The sequence below is a fragment of the Furipterus horrens genome, unplaced genomic scaffold (genome assembly GCF_987537825.1).
Source record: "Furipterus horrens unplaced genomic scaffold, mFurHor1.1.pri manual_scaffold_7, whole genome shotgun sequence".
NCBI lineage: Eukaryota > Metazoa > Chordata > Mammalia > Chiroptera > Furipteridae > Furipterus > Furipterus horrens.
The window spans coordinates 113,604,578-113,619,708 of NW_028327177.1; the positions used below are offsets into that span (position 1 = coordinate 113,604,578).

At 42.5% G+C, this 15,131-nt stretch overlaps 1 pseudogene; it reads left to right on the top strand.

Annotated features, from left to right (window-relative positions):
* Positions 1–13,264: 13,264 nt before the first annotated feature.
* Positions 13,265–14,784, top strand: LOC150005084 (programmed cell death protein 6 pseudogene; annotated as a pseudogene).
* The last annotated feature ends 347 nt before the right edge of the window (positions 14,785–15,131 follow it).

Below are 15,131 nucleotides of genomic sequence, written 5' to 3' on the forward strand. Positions count from 1 at the left end.
TCAGCTCAGCTCAGGGTGCTCAGATGTTTGTCATGGGAATTTGTTCTCCAGGCAAGGTGTCCCTTTCTGACCAACTCCAGGTTGTACCCACTGGATGAGCAGAAGCTTAAGTACTGGATGTGCTCTGAGGAGCACAGACCCTTTCCTGTCCCCTCCCTGGCCTGTCCCCATGACTTCCTTCTAGACTTCATGGAAAGAAGCAACCAGAAACCCTGGAGCTATTACTCAGATGTTCTACATATGTTGTACAAAACTGAAGAGTATAACTTCTTTTCTTTGCCAAAATGCCTTTGTGAAACTGGATTTTTTAACAATAAATCTAATGAACCAGAATACATTGAATTCTAGTTTGTACTGTGTTATCAAATATAGAAGCCCAACAAACCAACTCTATCCAGGCAATGGCCTATATCCAACTAGGAAAACTACAGTATCATTTAGGAAAGCTTTTGGTTGCAAGTAATATGAAACTCAACTAAGAGAAGCTTAAGCAATAAAGAATTTATTATTTCACATAACCAACCCAGACCAGGATTGGTTAATTCCACAACCAAATAGCATCACCCAGAACCAGGTACTTGTCCATCTTTAGGTTCTTGAGTCTTCCTCAGCTGTCATCTTGCTCCCCTGATGGTCATAAGAGGATGGCCACAACTCTGGGCAGCACAACCTCACATCAAAAGCAGAAAAGGGATTATCTTTCCCTTCTGGTTCAAGGATGGGCAAATGACAGAATCAGAGCCCCTGAGAGCTTAGTTGGGAAAGAGGAGCATGCATACATGCCCACTGGATGGATACAGCCACATGGGCCGCTGTGGCCATCTTAACTATGTGGTGAGTGCCTATCTGAGAATGACCAGACTGTTCAGAGGACAGAAGAACCAAGAGACAGGGAAGAACTGGATATGAATATCATTCTGAAGCAATGTACACCCTTGGCCTTTTAGTTACAGTAAATTCCCTGTTTGTTAGGACTTCAAGGTGGGTTTTCTGTCACTTGCCACACAGAGACCTCATTCATACACCTTATTTGTCTAACTTTTCCAGCCCTACACTAGTCCTCCAATTTTGTTTTGTTATTTAAAAATATTACTGGTCAGCCAGTATTTCTTAAAATGGACAAGGTTGTGATGAACAAAGAAAGACTAAGAAATGGTCACAAATTGTAGGAGACTATGGAGACATGAAAACTAAATGCAACGTGGTATCCCAGATTGGATCCTGGAGCAGATAAAGGACGTTAATGAAAAAACTAGGAAATAAAACCTGTAGCTTAGATCACAGAGTTGCACCTATGTCAATTTCTTAGTTTTGACAAATGTGCTGTGTTACGTAAGATGTTAACATTAGAAGAAGTTGGGTGGAAGATATATATGAGAACTGTCCTACCTTTGCAACTTCTCTGTCAATCTAAAATTGTTCCGAAATAACAACTTCAAAAAATACATAATTGGTCACTAATATTCCAAAGTCTCTAAACACTGAATGAGGCTGACATCTTCAAGTCACAGATAATAATGTTAAGTTCCAAAGAGGTTTTGGGACTTGCCCATGGCACCTGGCAACTCATGTCAGAGATGAGCCTGGAACCCAGGTTGTATCACCTGGATGCACACTGCAGTCCAGGAATCCAGAAGCCTTGCTCAAAGAATTTAGTTTCCATGGAAACAGCTCTTTTCTGAGCACACTAAATTCCCTTGCTGTTCTCTATATTAGCTCTGGGCTATTAGATTTCAAAGTCCATTTTTCACATTGATAAATTACACAATTACAGCAGTCCAGGAATGAGCAATAACAGCATGCAAAAGGAATTTGTACCAGAAATTGAAACTACCATATGGTCAATGGATTAACATTAACCATAAATAGAAACCATCACATTCTCTGGTTCCTGCCAATGGCATTCATATGAATTAAACATTTTCTGAATAGCAATACACGAAAAAATGTTAATGCAAAATAAACCCAGGCCACATAATTTCCAAAGACAGCTTTTAGAGGGGCTCCATCTCAAATGACATAGGTGGGAGTGAACATGGCATCCTGGAATAAACTATATTAGGTGACTCAAAAAGTGGTTCTAGTGATGACACTGATGTCAGCAATTCATTTTGGATAATGGTAAACTTCGGCAAAGTTTGGATAAAATGTGTTCCATAAAACATGAATGAAAAGACAGGGTAAACTCCAGCCCGCCCAAGAGTGATCTCTTGTATCATGGTGAATTCCCCCATACAGCCTCAGGGTATGTTTGAGTAAAAGAGATATATCCTTGATCACATGCTTTCCCCCCAAACCATACCAATCCCATCCTCCAGAACCCCTTCCTGTAGAGCTTCTGTTATCCACACCCTGGCACGCAGAGCAGGGCACAGAGTTGGTCACAAATATTAGTTCTGCCCTCTTCCTCTTTTCCCTACCCAATAATTATTCCTCTTCCATCCTGTGAGCACTGGCCCTTAGGCAGAGCCCAGGCATCTGCCAGGATGCTGATCACAGAACGTCAGAACCCAGGGGATCCCTGAGAAACATGGACTGAAGTATGCTAATTAGCACCCTTCCCTATAATTGCTGGTGACTATTGGAATTATCTGATGAAAGTTATGAAAATAATTCCCTTTCCTTGGCACAGAGGTGATTTAGGAAGCACATCTTGATAAAGGAACAAGCCACAATTTCTGATGTTGGCCACAGTGTCCCTCATTAGCTAATGGGTTATATGACAGAAGATAAAAATGATCTTGACAGGCAGGAATAATGAGCCCCAAATTACAAAATGTAATTTAGAAGGAATGTAGGCAGTGCCCTACGGTTAGGTTCCAAAAAGTGCCTTGCAGAGGCGCAGGAGGCAGCATGTGTTGACAGCAAGAGCAGAGGCCCGAGCCTGGGAGTGCCAGGTCCTACCCAAGCCTCTGACCAGCTGGCCAGGCTTAGACAAATGACTAGCTTCAGGGAATGCAGTATTCTCATCTGGAAAATAAGAAACTCAAATGGGATGATCTTGAAGCAATTTTTTGCCAACAATAGGAGGATGATGCAATGAATTATGCTGTATTTCCATGATAGAGTATCATGCAGCTGTTACAAGTCCTGTGTTTCCCAAGAATATTTGATAACATGAGAATGTGCTTGTGACATACTGTTAAGTTAAAATTAAAACTTTAAATGGATTCTGGTTCTAATATTGCAAAAAGAAACAGATGAATGTTACTGGAAGATAAATGGGCATTGAATAGATAGGGGAGTTTTCTGACAACTGAAGTTGTTCATCAAAGGGACCAGTTCCTTCAGATGGAGGTGAAAATCCCAGTGGAGAAACAATCCAGTCAGGGGTGGATCGCTGCCTGACAAGGACTTTGGACCTGAGATTCCTTTAGCGGGTGGGAAGCATGAATCTCAAATAACTCTTCTGACACTAACAGTCAACAGAAAGGAGAAGAGACTGTCACTGGGGGAAATGAATGGAGGTGCGGCAAAATTCTGCAAAGCCCTGGCTTGATCAGTGGGAAGCTTTGGTGTTAATTCTTTGAATCAGATTTGGTCCACAGCCCGATGCAGCATAGCAAAAGAGTTACCATGGAAGTCAGAGGCATCACTGGAAAGCATAGAGAGCTAACCACTTACCTCTGATATAGCACAAATTATTTAAATGGGAATTCTGTAGTTGGTTTGGAGTGCTGAGCTTACAAAGCCACTTCTGATGACTTGGCCAAGATAAGAGTAAATGTGTTAGAGACCAGTCAGAGGCTTGGTGGGAATGAAGAACTCTACATACATCTGCATGTATGTGTGACTGGGAAGTGGCCAAAGTCAGCTGAGGTCCCACATTCTATTTGCTAATTAGTGATCCCTGCACCAATTTGCACTTCAGCCACTTGGACTTCCTTCTGATTCCTCAAACATACCTAGTTTATTCCCATCTTAGAGCCTTGGCCCTTGCTCTTCCATCTACCCAGGAAGCTCTACCTCTAGGTCTTTGTATGCCTGGCTTCTTGGGGTTGTTCAGGTATGATGTCAAAAGGCACCTCCTTGTTAAGTTCTTTCCTGACCACCAACTCAAATTAGCAATTTTGTCCACAGCAAGTGCCCCAGCCCAAAGAGAGCTCATTCTCTCCATCACATTATATTTGTCTTTCTGGAACTCATTACTATTGGAACTTGTCTTGCTCATTTATTTCCCACTTGTTTATGGTCTTTCCTCTCCATTAAAGCATAAGCTCTGTGCGAGTAGAGGCCTTCTCTGCTTTGTTCCCTGCCACAGCCTCAGCCTTTGGAATAATTGCTGGCACATGGTACAGATGTAATGAATATTTGTGGAATGAATAAATGATTAAATGAATATGCTCTTTCCCACCTTGCTCTTGGAGAAATTTCCTCCTATATCATATAATGTTCTTCTGGAAGACAAAGCACGTAAGTGAGACTCAGGTAGAGACTCTTTCATTGACAGGACTCATCCCTGGCAACTTGTCCTTTAATTGGCTTAGTGTCCTGAGGTGACCAAGGAGGGAAAGAAAACACAGGACTTTTTCCAGAGCTCTCCTTGCTAGGGTATGCGGTGCCTGAGATAACTGATAGAGGATGACTTTGAAAGTCTGCATGCGCATGACCAAAGCTGAGCTTGGATCACTTCCAAGGGACTTTGCCCCATGGGGAACTTCTTTCAAGACCTAGGGAGGAAGAGACCTGTAATTACTTAAAGGAAATAATATGGGAGGAGCTCTCTTTGAAATGTCATCTCACAGGCTTTCCTGAGTTAGGAGTAATCTCAGGGCACCCTAAACATATTGACCAACACAGATAGAGCTGGCTTTAGCCTCTTGGGGAAGTCCCTGTGCAGGGATGGGGAAATAGGCTTTCTATAAGGAACTTCTAAAAGTTTGAGTACAGGCATGTCATCTCCAGCATAGGGACAGATATTCAGGAAGAAAGGATTGCTCAGAGATGAAGTGAGAGGGTGAATAAACAGACTACAGGGATCATGCCTATTAGGAAGGCAGACATGGGAGTAAATTTTTGGCTAAAATACTAAACTGTTGGGGTACCTTTTGTTTTTGGTTTGCTTATAGCTGTTGGAAGCATAAAAAGTGAATATTCTTCATTTACATATTCATCAACTAATATTATTGAGTAACTGTTATGTTTCAGATACCATTTTTGATTTTAGGGAATCAACTCTGAACAGGACAGATAGGGTCCCTTTGCACATAGGGTTTACATTCCAGAGGTTTAGATAGACATTTAAGAGATATTTGCACATGTAATTAACAACAGATGTGAACTGATATGTAGGCAAGTCGGCTAAATGAAAAGACAGTTTGACTGCCAATTCCTTTCCTGTTGTTTCACCTGTTGTAAGACCCCACAAGTCCTGAAGGTGGACAGTAAATAATGGCAAAAGAAAGGAGGTGAGCACCAGACCTGGACCCCAGGCTTCCTAGGCTCTGTAGGAAAGGGGCTGGCTAGATCTAGGAAAGCATGGAAACCAAGAGGCCCACACCTTTCCCCATTTCACTTCTGGCTCAAGTCATGCTCCTATGGGCAAGTGCTCTGGGCAAGTCACTGTTGGCCCACTCCACCCTCAAGCCATTTCTCCCCTCTTTGCCAACAGCTGAAAGCCACATGTGTCTTTTTAAGAACAGTCTTTCTCACTTATGTCAGCTTCTCCAGGAAGCAGACACCAGGACGGAGCTGGGAGTGCAAAAAACTTTATCTGGGGAGATGACTGTGAAGAAGGAAAGGGAAGAAGGAGCAGAATTAGGTAGAGAAAGACTCAGAGTGGTACAGATGCAAGAAAATCTTGACCATCAAATAGGGAGCTTTAGAACAAAGATGCCCATTTAGAGAGTCCTGCACTGGACAGAAATTGTCAGGCCCTAGTGTCCTTGACTACACAATCACTGGCTATTGCTGCCCAGGAGAGTGTAGTCTCAGCTCAAACAGCAACAGATCCTGAAGGCTCTCCAGCTGACGGTTATCAGCTCCTATTAACAGGTCACTTCTTGAAGGGAGCTCTGAGCCACACACTCCCATGGCTGCCATGCAAGGTTGGCTTATTGTAACACTCTTACCCACAGCTCCATTCTCCATTGCCATGATTGATAGCCAAGGGAGGGCTTCCATAAGCACAGGCTTTGGCCTCCTGGGAAAATAGTAGGGGTGGCATGGGAGAGGTGGGCACAGAAGGCACAGGGAGCCCCTGGTGTTTGAGGACACAGCAGAGACATCATCAAGGCTCAAGCAGTGCCAGATACAATGGCTGAATAGACAGCTGGGTGAGGGGAGGTGGGTGGCGCACACAACAAACCTAATTCAGAGAATACTGGCAACTTGCTGACTGCCAGGATGGCCACAGTGGACAAGCCAGTGATGGGGACACAGGACAATCTGTACTGCATGATCGTCACATAGAGGCAGCCTAGCCCACAAGCTGAGCACCTCTTCCTTGGCTCCCCATGTTCTCCTCCTGGGAAATCTAGACACCTGCCTCTATGAACTTATGTCCAATGGGGTCACTCCCCCTGATCCTCAATAACTTATTGACTGGTATTAAAGAAAAAAGCTGAAAATTGTTTTTGTTTTTTAAAAAATCTAAGATTCAAGTTGAATCTATCTGAAACAAATTTTAAGTCATATTTCTTAAAATAAGATAATCATCATCTTAGCAGTATGTTTAGTCTAATTCAGCAACTTTCAACCTTTTTATTCTCATGGCACACATAAACTAATTACTAAAATTCCGCAGCACAACAAAAAATATATTTTTTCCCAATCTGACCAAAAATATAGGTATAATTTGGATTTATTCACACTAGGTGGCTGTTGTGTTGGTTACTGTCATTTTTGAATTTGACGATCTAAGGAAAAATAAGTCAGTGCATGTTTTAAAAATACTTGTGGTGCACTGGTTAAAAATCACTGGTCTAATTTGATAGTTCTCTGAAAACTTCTTTCTGAATTTCACATCTCATGTTAAGAGACCCTTGGATATACCAAAGATGACATTGTGTTATGAACTGAGCAATATGCTGAACTAAAATCTCTGTGTTGAAGATCCAAAGAGAAGATCAAATGCAATATAACAATGATGATTTAGCAAGAAGGGCCCCATGTTTCCAAGCACCCCACATATTACAAACACAAAATCCTGAACACCCACCCTTTTGAAGTGCACCACTTATAGCTCAGGAAAATTCATCTCCAGGCCTTTGGCTTTGAATTCTCAAAACAAAGGTGACTGAGCGCTGTGAAGGCGTGACATTGGAGATGGACAGTGTGCTTAGAAGGTAAAGGAAGTGCTTTGGTCAAGAAAACGCAAATTAACTTCCTCAGTCCTTCCTCTCAGAGAGCATGAATGCAACAGATTCTTGCATAATAGAAAATAATTTCCCAGTAGTGCCGATCGTTCACTTTCACCCTTCCTTCGTGTTCCAAATATGTGATTCTGGACATTGTCATTAATTAGTGCTGCCTTCACAGCATTTGTATACATATGGTAGCTAAGGAACATTTTGCAGTTTTAAATAATTCACATTGCTGTTAAATTTGGCAAAATTTGTTAAATGTTAGCAGAACTTTAAGTGTGTGGGCCTCCATTTGCATCTTTGGCCTGGGCCCCACAAATGTGAGGGACAGGCTTGGACAGCAGTATCCTGGTTACCAAGCAGAAGTCAACAAAAAGATCCGTGTAAACTGGGCCACAGTTCATGAAAACATTCCCGTGATGGATCATTAGCAATGACGATAATCACAGCAGCAGTCCTGTCAACACACCCTAAGGCATTGGGTCCTACACATTTTGCTCGAATAGTCAGCTCTCTGCTGTTCTGTGTAGTATCTCTGTGTGCTACGGGAGACATGCTGAGGAACAGCCCTCAAGACCTGGGTCTCGGCAGCCCCTACCTGTAAAGGAAAGACCACTTCTAGTTCTACCCCAGGCCTCGTGCTCCCGAAGCAGGGAATCTGGTCCCTCTGAAGGTCATGCTCCCTAGATGTTTCTTAGAGTGCTCCCAGGTGTCATCCCATGTGGAGTCTAGGGCCAGGTTTCCGACATACTTCTCACTCATCCTCAGCGCCAATACTGCTGCCTCTTCTGCCCAGTGTCCTTGTGAAGGCATCTCTCTGCTGGTGGCTGGGCTGCAAGGCACCCTGCCAGAGCACCACGGTGAGACCCAGCCTGGGGACCTGGCTCCTCCATTGGCCCCTTACTCATGCACTGAATCCCTCTCCACCACGGCTCCAAGCATTTCCTTGGAGATTCCCTAGCTCAGCCCTTCTGCAAAGTCCCTTTTTTTATGCCAGCTTCTCTCAGCTCCCAGACATCCTCCAAGGACAGGGTTCTCGATGGCGTCCTCCACCTGGTTGTTCATCTTCTACCCACCCAGTCCAGGAATCCCTAGGACACACGCTCAGCCCAAAGAGAGCAGGGCTTTCCCTTCTTGTGCCACCAGTGGGAGTGCTGAGTGGTCTCTTTCAAAACAGACATTTAGTCTGCTCCCAACATGACCCTTACAAAATAGTCATTTTCCTAAGTTTTAAAGGAAAAGAAAAGAAAGTCCCTGTGAAGGTTCCATTCCACCACATGCTCTGGTTCACAACCAACAATCCAGCTGCCATCTTCTCAGCTACCAGAGATTTCCAACATGTCCCTCAGAGTTGGCACTCTCAGGAGGGGACATCAAAGCCAATACCCCAGTGCCATCACACATCTCTGAGGAGAAAGGCATCCTCAGAGTCGAGTTCTGGAGCAGTCCCAAAGGGACACAGGGTGCCTGCACATGTCCAAATTTTCAGAGATGGAGGACCAGGGAAACCATGCAGCTTGGTCCCCTCCTTTTACAGGTGGGTAAATTGAGGCATAGAGGAGAAGCAGCTGACCCAGTCACTCAGAGTCAAGACAGGGCAGGAGCTCTGAGTCACGGTGCTTTCCATCACAGAAAGTCTGTGAACTCTGTTCCTGGGAGACAAGCCCACAATTCTTCGGTAAATAGGAAGGGACTTCCAGTGCCTCCTTATCACGTTTAAGCAAGACTGTGGCCAGGCAGTGTGGGCAGTAGAGCTTGGGCAGTCGCCAACCAAGCTGGCTAGCTCCAGACTTATCTGGACCTGGAGAAGGGGAAGGAAGGTGAGAGCAGGAGGAAGGGATGGGGCAATGAGGACCCACCTCTTCACCTCTGCTCTGCCTCCACCTTTTTGTCCCTTCCAGGACCCATATTCCCCTTCTCCCCCACCCCCACTGCAACACATTCTACCTGGCCTTCCCCACTGCCTCATCATCTGGGCTTCCTCCTGAGCAGAATAAGGGCAAGGTGAGAAGATGCTTATGAAAATAAAGGAAGAGGATGGTAAGTAGGTGAGACACACACCTGATACCCTGGTACAGTCAGAGCAGCCGATACAACTCTCCAAGGAGAAAGCTCTGCAGCCCCCTTGCTAGGTGTGGCGCACATTGGAGCAATGGTTCTCAACCTTAAGGGCACACTGGAATTAACCAAGGAGCTTTAAAAACTATGTGTGCCTGGACCCACCCCAGAGACCGACTGACTTTTTTCAGTAAAGCCTGAGCATCAGGGTTTGAAAAAAGCTCCCTTGATGATTTTAATATGGAGCCAAGGTTGAGATCCACTTCTTGAAAAAAAAGCCCTGGTCCATTGTGTATTGGGTTCTCTACTTTAAAAAGAAGCAAATAAGGTTAAGAGAGAAAATCCTCAAATCCTTTTCCCATCCTATTCTCAGCCTGCACTCCAGAAATTACAATTGTTCTAAACTGAACTGTCCAATTGTCTGCTGAGATCCCTTCCCTGGTGCCCTGGGCCTCTGCTACCACTGTTAAGTCTTCACACCTCAGATTCTCCAAAGTCCTTCCTGGGTCTCAGAGTTCCTTTGTATATGATGCTATGAAAAAGTGCTTGGAGTCACCGCTGCTGTGAATGCGAGATCTTCTTAAAATCTTCTTCCCCTTCTTGTCATGATAGAGTAACTGATACCAGATGTCCTCTCACTATAAAAAATGAGAAAATTGGACAAACATAGGAAACAGCTGTTTCCAAACACTGGACAGCAAGCAGTGCAGGACTATGACTGAGTAGAGTCGGGAAAGAAAAGGAGCCCTACCATTGCCCTGGCTTTCTGCCAGGAGCCACTTTTCCAGATGGCTGCTCAGAAGAGTACATACAAATAAAACCACATGAAGGCGTATTGCTGAAAACCAAGGATAAGAAGAAAAAGCTTAAAGGCAGATAGCTAACAAAAGATGCACCACATAACGAGGAAAAACTGAAGATTACCATAAATTTATCCTCAGGGAAAAAAGTGCAAGCTCAAAGATAATAGGAAAAAGAAATCAATCTGGAACCCTGTAAGAAGTGAAAATATCCTTGCAAACTGAAGTGAAGACAATTTTAGACAAATAGAAGCTGACAGAATTTATTGTCAACAGATCTAGTCTACAAAATATTATTAAAGTTGATAATAAATGTAAATGGAAACTTTAAATAAATGTAACTAGAACTTTTTCAGTTTGCAGAAAAATGATTCCAATGGAATCTTGGACTTGCACAAAAGAATGAAGCAGGCTGCCCTGACCAGGTGGCTCAGTGGCTTGAGCGTTATTTCATACACCAAGAGGTTGCAGGTTTGATCCCTTCCTCTCTCTAAAAAAATCAATAAACATATCCTCAGACGAGGAAAAAAAAAATGAAATGTGCCAGAAATAGCAAATAAGTGGGTAAATATGAAAGTTTTTTCCCTCATTTTAAAAGGTATTTAAAAGATAATTGCTGTTCAAAGAAGAAATAATATATTGTGAGATTGAAACAGAGTAAAATGTATAATAACAATAGTACAAAGATGAGGGCCTTAAAGTATATTGTGAAGTTCTATATTGTACCTGAAGTGGCATAATATTGTTTAAATGTACACTGTGATGAGTTAAAGGTATACACTGTGCATCCTATTATAAATATTAAAAAATAAAACAAAGACATATAGCTAAAACTAAAAGTGGAGGTAAAACGAAATAATTGGATTTAAAAAAACAAACAGACCCAACTATATTTTGTCTACAAAAAACTCACTTTAAGCATAATTACACAGAAAAGGTAAAGGTAACAAAGACCTTTTATAGAAAAAAATATATACCATGGGAACTCTATAAGAAAGATAAAATAGCTAGATTAGTATTAGATGGAGTAGACTTTAGTTCAAAGACAATTTCCAAAGATAAAGATGGATATTTCGTAATGCTAAAAGGGTCCATTCACATAACAATCTTAGTTATTTATGTACCTAAGAACAAAACTTCAAAATGCATGAAACAAAAACTAACAGAACTGAAAAGGGAAATAGACTTTTTGACAATCATAGCTGGATATTTCAATATACCTCTCAATTTATAGAACAAATAAACAGAAAACTAGTTTGTATATAGGATTTTTGAACAATAATCAACCAACTTGATCTGATTGACATTTATAGAAAAACAACAGAACACATTCTTTTCAATTACACATGGAATATTCATCAAGAAGGACTATATTCTGGACCATAAAATAAGTCTCGATAAATATAAATATATTGAATTATATGTTTTTTGCCTACTCAAAATTAAATTAAAAGTCAATAACAAACATATTTAGAAAGAAAACCCCAATAATAAAAACCTATGGTCACACAGAGGCTTGTATTCAAAAGTTTGTAATGGCTTTATTCATAATAGACTAATACTATTAACAACCTAAATGTCCATCAACAAAGAAATGGATAGACTCATTGTGATATAGTCACATAATAAAATATTACTCAACAATAAAAAAGAAATAAACAATTGTTAACCAAAAAAAAAAAACTTCATCGTTCTGAGCAAAAGAAGTCAGGCACAAAGGAGCTCATACTTTATGAGTTCATTTATACAAAATTCTAAAAAAGATCAATTTAATTTATAGCAACAAAAACAAATCAGCAGTTCCTGATGTTGGGGTGCTCAGAGGGGTCAACTGCAAAGAGGGACTAGCAGTAACAGCTACATCATTTGCAGGGCCCCATGCAAAATGAAAGTATGGGGACTCTTGTTCAAAACTTATTGAATTTCAAGGTAGTGGCAGCAGAGCACTAAACCAATAAAAGCAGCTCTGGGTACAAGGAGACTTTTTGTGGTGGTGAAAATGTATAGCCCTGGCTGATGTGGCTCAGTGGATTGAGTGTCAGCCTGCGGACGGGACAGTCACAGGTTCGATTCCTAGTCAGGGCACATGCCTGGGTTGCGGGCCAGGTCCCACTTGGGGGCTTGCGAGAGGCAAGCAATTGATGTATCTCCTGCACATCGATGTTACTCTCCCTCTCCTTCTCCCTCCTTCCTCTCTCTAAAAATTAATAAATAAATTTAAAAATAAAATAAAATGTATATCAACATCTTCACGGGGGGGGGGGGGGTGTTACACATCTGTGTACATGTGTCCAAATACATCAGAGTAAGGTGAAAATGGCAGAAATTTCCAAGGCCACTGAAGGGAACAAAACTGCAGACAGACCAGCTAGCCATCTCAAATGATCTGCTTTCTCCATTAATCTACTAAAAGTAGCCCTTTAACACTCAGATTTCAACCACGCCTTCTCCAGAAACCTCCCAGAACATCCTCGTCTTCATTCACAATTGATCAAATAGCTACTTACAGACATTATCCAAAAAGCTGGAGATAGAAAGATCTTTAAAAATACAATTTCTGCTCTCAAATAGTCTAGCACTGTGCTGTCCAGTATAGTGGCTATTTAAATTACATCAATGAGCCTTGACCAGTGTGGCTCAGTTGGTTGGATGTCATTCTGCAAAGCAGAAGGTCAACGGTTCCATCCCTGGTCAGGGCACCTGCCTGGATTATGGGTTTGGTCCCCAGTCTGGATGAGAGGCAACCAATCAATGTTTCTCTCCCTCTCTTTCCTTCTCCTTTCCCCTCTCTAAAAATAAATAGAATCTTTTAAAAATGAATTACATCAATGAAAATTTTAAGAATTAAAAATCCAGTTTCTCATTCATACTAGCCACATTGCAAGTGCTCAATAGCCACCTGTGGCTAGTGTCACCATGGGAAGTTCTATTGGACAGCACTGATCATGGAGACAGACCATGGGAGATAAACATAAATGAGATAGTTTCACATTCTTTTGACTCTTAAATACTTGTCAACATCACAGCATTTTAAATTCAATCACCTAGAAACCAGAAGCAGCCCCTAGTCAATCAAAATGGACACAGTGGGTTTTGCGGATCATGCTTGCAGGGGTGAAGAACATGGAAGGTCCTTTTTTGGTCAAATATGAGCTCAGTTTGCCTTCCTGAGCTGAAATACTCCTAGGAAACTCTTGTTCAATATTTGTTGCTCTAAGTACCCCAGGTGAGAACATTAGCCCAGAGATCCTCAACCTCTCCACCCCAACCACTTCAGGGACACGATGCTTGCTGACTTGATACTTGCCAACTTCACTATACAAGGTCTGAGATTTGAGGGAGGGGCAGATCTGTGGCTCCCTCCAAAAGATAAGAGTAATTTGCTGCCCCCTCCTCCCCCAGATTTGGAAACCCTCATTCCCCTGTCTTCCTTGGGGAGCATAACTTGTCTCTCTTAGTCCCCTATCTGACATATGAATCTCCTCTGCAGTCTGTCAAGGAGTTGCCAGCTTCTGCTTGAACACCTCCAGTAATGAGAGCTCATTGCTTCCCACCGTAGCCCATTCCATCATTAGGAAGTGTTCTTCCTTGGTGGAGCCAGTCAGAAGGTGACTCTGGAGTCTGCCCACTGGTCTCATTTCCCTGATTCCTTCTCCTTTGGAAGTCCTTCATCTCTGTGAAGAGGACTCCAACTTCCCCACCCAAGGGCCTTATCCTCTCCTACCTATAAGATGCTGCCTTGTCAACATCTCTGCCTGCACCCTACGGGGGAGACCCTAACATGGCCTGTTCCTGCAGCCTTTGTAACAGGCAATGCTGATAAATGAATGCTCACGGTGGTTCCCACAGAGCCACTGGTCTGCAGCCTCCTTTAAGTTCCTCACCTGTCGTTGGCAACATCAACAAAAGCATCATTAAAAATTTACCTCTGGTGTTGCTGCCCACACCCCAGCCTAGCCACACCCCTCGGCCCATGGCCACATACCTCTACAGCCTGGCCCGTGGCCAGCCCTGGCCCAGCTGTGGGTGTGGAACTGCCAGACCAGAGCTTCCTGTGGATTATATTCCAGAGGGTTGATAAAGACAGCAGCAGCATGATATCTGACAATGAGCTGATTCAGCAAGCACTGTCCAACAGCATCTGGACTCCATTTAATCCCATGACTATCAAGTCAAGCGTATCAATGTTTGACTTCGAAAACAAAGCCACGTGAACTTCAGCGAGTTCACAGGCATCTATCTGGGAGTACATCATGGACTGGTAAAATGTCTTCTGCACCTACGACAGGGACAACTCGGGGATGATTGACAAGAATGAGCTTCAAGCAAGCACTCTCAGGTTTTGGGTATCCACTCTGACTGGTTTCACATCCTCATTCAAAAGTTTACAGACATGGACAGGGTCAGATCGCCTTTGACGACTTCATCCAGGGCTGCATTGTCTTGCCTATCTAAATGCCTGTGGCTTTCCCCAGAGCTTGACAGATATATTCAGACACTACGATATAGATCAGGATGGGTGGATTTAGGTGTCATACGAACAGTATCTCTCCATGGTCTTCAGCATCATATTACACTGGACTTTTACAAATAGCATCATGACTTACGGAAAGAAAGACTGAAAATGCCAAATCTCTTACCTTTAATGAAATGGAACACAGATGCAATAGAAGCTGTTCTTCCTTTAGACTTTGTATAATTAATATTTGGGGATCCAACTGTACATATGTGGATAAGCTAATTAATGTTTTTGCAGTTGTAACAATAGTCATATTGTTATTCAGATATAGGCATTTGATTTGGGACTGTTTAATTGTGCCATGAGTTAAGACATAATATTTCAGGTATTCTGCATGTGAAACATTCATCATGTGCTTTTCTCTATATCTCCAGTTGAAATACTTTTATTAGCCAATAGGAAGTTTAAAATAATATGAAACTTGCACAGAAGGCTTTTCATTGCCTTGCT